Source organism: Salvelinus alpinus, chromosome 10 (genome assembly GCF_045679555.1).
Source record: "Salvelinus alpinus chromosome 10, SLU_Salpinus.1, whole genome shotgun sequence".
Classification (NCBI taxonomy): Eukaryota; Metazoa; Chordata; class Actinopteri; order Salmoniformes; family Salmonidae; genus Salvelinus; species Salvelinus alpinus.
Window position 1 is genome coordinate 18,745,036 of NC_092095.1, and position 6,000 is coordinate 18,751,035.

General features: G+C 44.8%; 1 protein-coding gene across 1 annotated transcript in view; it reads right to left on the reverse strand.

The window, feature by feature from the left end:
- LOC139531640 (brother of CDO-like) overlaps positions 1-6,000 on the reverse strand; it is a 49,656-nt gene that overhangs the window by 14,461 nt on the left and 29,195 nt on the right. The window lies entirely within an intron of this gene.

Below are 6,000 nucleotides of genomic sequence, written 5' to 3' on the forward strand. Positions count from 1 at the left end.
ATACACACATTTGCTTCCTCAACCCAGCCAGCCTGTGTAAGTGCTCCAGTCTGTAGTCCATCAATCTGGAGCAGGATGACAACACAATAACTATAAAATGGGAAGATGGGAACTACTAAAATGGGAATTCCAATTCAAGGAAATATTCTATAACAGTGCAAATGGACCAGTCCAGCGGCCATATTGGGCTGTACCATTCTAGACTGTTTGATTAATTCACCTTCTATGAATAGCGCATGTGTGTTTGTGTCAGAGCAGAGCTGTGCAGGGGGCTGACTGTGGGACAGAGACTAGGAGCCTGCCTGGTTAGTGGTTGGTTACTGTGGGAAACTGGAGAGGGATTACTGGATGGCCATGTGCTCCCACTCTGTCCTGCAGACACACAGTCTGCACAGCACAGACACTGGGCTGACCTGTAACCCCTCACCCCCCTCAGAGGGGGCCGCAGGGGCTGGATCAGGGGTCAGAGGTGAGCGGTGCCTGCCTCTAGAGTTTCAGGGAAAGAACAACCAGTTTGGATTGGGAGGAAATAGCACTGCTAGACTTTAGAACGCTGATGTCAGAGTGGGGGAGTAGAGTACAGGATATTTAAGTGTTGCGGGAGAGAGAGAGAAGGGGGAAAAGAGAGAAAGAGAAAGAAAACAGTTTAATAGAGAGAAAAATAGAGAAGTGGAAAGAGGGAACATTCAACAACAATGATCAGAGCTGTAGTGTATGCTAGAGGCAGGGAGTCCAGCGGTGAAATGAAACAAAAATACAACTCCCTCACCTAATTAAATGTCAACCAGTCTCTCTTGATTTATTCTGTTTCATAAAGATGGCGGCGCTCCATTATTTTCAGAGGTGCACGGCTAGTTGTTATTCTTGGACCGCTCAACTCTTTGTCAAAACAGAAGTAACCAAGCCACTCATACACAGTGAACCGACTAGACAACCAGATATGGGTGTTTACACTTCAATGTAGATGAACACAGCTTAATTAAGGCCAGAGTTAAGGCATCTACTGATATAAACACAATAGTGATTCACTTTAGATGCTGAGCATACACCTGGGTGACTGAGGATGCATGATGTTTTTTCATATCTGATCTATTTCCCATGCAGGCAGTGTGTGTGTTTGTGGCTTTCTGGGGGAATTATTAAAAGGAGAGGGGAGCTACAGGGGTTGGCCTTGACAGGTGCCGCCCGCCCGCCCTCCCACCCCCCACCCACCTCCATCCGACCCCTATTCCAAGAGAGATGAGACGCACAGGACCTGTCATGCTGAGTTGTGTGTCTGTCCCTGTGTCTCTGTGTCTCTGTGTCTGTGTGTGTGTCTGGACAGGGGTAGAGTCTCAAAGAGAGACTGTGATGCTCCATTTGCTAAATCAATCAGGCCCTGTTTTTACAGCTACATCCTGACTCCCCCCTCCTCCTCCCCCAGGCGCTACTAAATTCCTCCAACTATACCTTTAACCCCCTCCTCCCCACACCTCTATTCCTGCATTCTTCCACTGAACTACCCTGTATGTGTGTCTCTCAGGTGAGAGACAGAACGAAAGAAGACAAAGACAAACAGACAAAGAGTGTATAAGTGACAGAGTATGAATAACTGTAGAACAACTATATAGGAATAACTGTATGTGTGTGTGTACGGATTATGTGTGTATGGAGTATGTGTGTGTGTACGGAGTATGTGTGTATGGAGTATGTGTGTGTGTGTGTGTGTATGGAGTATGTGTGTATGGTGTATGTGTGTGTGTGTATGGAGTACGTGTGTATGTGTGTATGGAGTATGTGTGTATGGAGTATGTGTGTATGTGTGTATGGTGTGTGTGTGTGTGTGTGTGTATGGTGTGTGTGTGTGTGTGTGTGTGTGTGTGTGTGTGTGTGTGTGTATGGTGCTTGTGTGTGTGTGTGTATGGTGTGTGTGTGTATGGTGTGTGTGTGTGTGTATGGTGTATGGTGTGTATGGAGTATGTGTATGGAGTATGTGTGTGTGTGTATGTAGTATGTGTGTACAGAATATGTGCGTATGGAGTATGTGTGTATGGAATATGTGTGTATGGAGTATGTGTGTATGGAGTATGTGTGTATATAGTATGTGTGTATGGAGTATGTGTGTATGTAGTATGTGTGTATGTAGTATGTGTGTATGTAGTATGTGTGTATGGAGTATGTGTGTATATAGTATGTGTGTATGTAGTATGTGTGTATGTAGTATGTGTATATGGTGTATAATGTGGTGGCATTTCTCTGCTTTACCAAATGAGGAGAGTTACAAACTACACACCAGTCAGAGTTATACTTAAATTACATCTTTAATTATATGAGCTTTGCAATAGCCTTTTTGACTTTCAATGATGCGATATCTCTAATGAACCATTGAAAAGTGACTACAGAAAAATACAAATATATTTTATATCCAAGATACACCCCTCTCAATTTACATGACGAACCACAGATCTTAGGAACTGTTCACAAAGAAATACTTTTTCTTGAGAAAGGAGTATCCCTTAGCCAGATAACATTCGCTATAAATTATCGTTGAGTTTGGTCCCTCAGACGAGGTTCTAATCTCGTTCCTGGTACTTCATAGCACAGAACCATTACCTCATCCAATCTGGAATGCTCTTTAGGTTTAATCACCCAAAGACATCGTAAATCTCCTCTGTCAGTGCTATCTCATAGAGGCCCATCCTCAGTGGAACACACATACAATACTCTATTCTGTCGAATAAAACAACCATTACAATGCAATACAAGCATTATAACATAATCTTGCAAATTTCCACGACAATGTGTGTATGGAGTATGTGTGTGTGTGTATATAGTATGTGTGTATGGTGTATGTGTGTATATAGTATGTGTGTATGGTGTATGTGTGTATGGAGTATGTGTGTATGGAGTATGTGTGTGTGTGTGTGTGTGTGTATGGGATATGTGTGTATGGAGTATGTGTGTATGGTGTATGTGTGTATGGTGTATGTGTGTGTGTGTATGGAGTATGTGTGTGTGTGTGTGTGTATGTGTGTGTGTGTGTGTATGGAGTATGTGTGTATGGAGTATTTTATCAGGATCCCCATTAGCTGTTGCTATAGTAGCAGCTACTCTTCCTGGGGTCCACACAGAACATGAAACATGACATAATACTCTTCCTGGGTGAGTGGGATGCTGTCCCTGTGTGAGTGGGATGCTGTCCCTGTGTGAGTGGGATGCTGTCCCTGTGTATGTCTGCTGCTGTCCCTGTGTGAGTGGGATGCTGTCCCTGTGTGAGTGGGATGCTGTCCCTGTGTGAGTGGGATGCTGTCCCTGTGTATGTCTGCTGCTGTCCCAGTGTATGTCTGCTGCTGTCCCAGTGTGAGTGGGATGCTGTCCCTGTGTGAGTGGGATGCTGTCCCTGTGTGAGTGGGATGCTGTCCCTGTGTGAGTGGGATGCTGTCCCTGTGTGAGTGGGATGCTGTCCCTGTGTGAGTGTGATGCCGTCCCTGTGTGAGTGGGATGCCGTCCCTGTGTGAGTGGGATGCCGTCCCTGTGTGAGTGGGATGCTGTCCCTGTGTGAGTGGGATGCTGTCCCTGTGTGAGTGGGATGCTGTCCCTGTGTGAGTGGGATGTTGTCCCTGTGTGAGTGGGATGCTGTCCCTGTGTGAGTGGGATGCTGTCCCTGTGTGAGTGGGATGCTGTCCCTGTGTGAGTGGGATGCTGTCCCTGTGTGAGTGGGATGCTGTCCCTGTGTGAGTGGGATGCTGTCCCTGTGTGAGTGGGATGTTGTCCCTGTGTGAGTGGGATGCTGTCCCTGTGTGAGTGGGATGCTGTCCCTGTGTGAGTGGGATGCTGTCCCTGTGTGAGTGGGATGCTGTCCCTGTGTGAGTGTGCTGCTGGACTAGAAGGATTGATGGTATTTATAAAGTGGAGCTGGCCTCTGACCTCTAAATATTTAAAGACAGACTCTGCATCCAACATCTTTATGTGCAGAGGTAGGGGGCAGTAGGAACACTGTGTGTGTACGTGTGTGTGTGTGTGTGTGTGTGTGTGTGTGTGTGTGTGTGTGTGTGTGTGTGTGTGTGTGTGTGTGTGTGTGTGTGTGTGTGTGTGTGTGTGTGTGTGTGTGTGTGTGTGTGTGTGTGTTACTGTTACAGACATTAATGACGTTTATGTCACACCCAGCGTGTGACAGAGCTGCAGGAGTTGTGACTCGTTCTCTCTCTCTCTCACACACACACACACACACACACACACACACACACACACACACACACACACACACACACACACACACACACACACACACACACACACACACACACACACACACACACACACACACACACACACACACAGACAGACAGACACACACACACATCCTTATCTTCCCCTCACAAGAAAAGCAGCCCTCTCCCCAATTACAGGACCATAACTCCTGCGTCACAGGAATGTGGTGTCGTGGGGAGAAGAGCTGAGAGTCAGGGAGAAGGCCTCATTCACAGTGACCCCATGGTCCCCTCCCCTGGCAGGGCCCCATTCACAGCAACCCCAGTCCCCTCCCCTGGCCAGGCCCCACCACCAGGCTTCAGGGTCACATTCTCAGTCCCCCTCTGTCACCGAGAGTGATACACACTACCACTACACACCATTATTATTCACTACTCCATCAAATCACATGTTTTATTTGTCCCATGTGCCGTGAACAACAGGTGGACCAACAGTGGAATGCTTAGTTACGGGCCCTTCCCAATAATGCAGAGAGAAATAATAGAACAATTATACCACAAGGAATAAATACACAATGAGTAATGATAATTACTCATTATAATACACACAGGGTACCAGTACCGAGTCGATGTGCAGGGGTACGAGGTAATTGAGGTAGATATGTACATATAGGTAGGGGTAATAGGAGAGACTGAAAAACAGCTTCTATCTCAAGGCCATCAGACTGTTAAACAGCCACCACTAACATCGAGTAGCTGCTGCCAACATACTGACTCAACTTCAGCTCACTTTAATAATGGAAATTGATCAAAAATGTATCACTAGCCACTTTAAACAATGCCACTTAATATAATGTATATGTATATACTGTACTCTATATCATCTACTGCATCTTGCCATCTTTATGTAATACATGTATCACTAGCCACTTTAAACTATGCCACTTTTATGTTTATATACCCTACATTACTCATCTCATATGTATATACTGTACTCTATACCATCTACTGCATCTTGCCTATGCCGTTCTGTACCATCACTCATTCATATATCTTTATGTACATATTCTTTATCCCTTTACACTTGTGTGTATAAGGTAGTAGTTGTGGAATTGTTAGGTTAGATTACTCGTTGGTTATTACTGCATTGTCGGAACTAGAAGCACAATCATTTCGCTACACTCGCATTAACATCTGCTAACCATGTGTATGTGACCATTAACATCTGCTAACCATGTGTATGTGACCATTAACATCTGCTAACCATGTGAATGTGACCATTAACATCTGCTAACCATGTGTATGTGACCATTAACATCTGCTAACCATGTGTATGTGACCATTAACATCTGCTAACCATGTGAATGTGACCATTAACATCTGCTAACCATGTGTATGTGACCATTAACATCTGCTAACCATTAACATCTGCTAACCATGTGAATGTGACCATTAACATCTGCTAACCATGTGAATGTGACCATTAACATCTGCTAACCATGTTGTATGTGACCATTAACATCTGCTAACCATGTGAATGTGACCATTAACATCTGCTAACCATGTGTATGTGACCATTAACATCTGCTAACCATGTGTATGTGACCATTAACATCTGCTAACCATGTGTATGTGACCATTAACATCTGCTAACCATGTGAATGTGACCATTAACATCTGCTAACCATGTGAATGTGACCATTAACATCTGCTAACCATGTGTATGTGACCATTAACATCTGCTAACCATGTGTATGTGACCATTAACATCTGCTAACCATGTGTATGTGACCATTAACATCTGCTAACC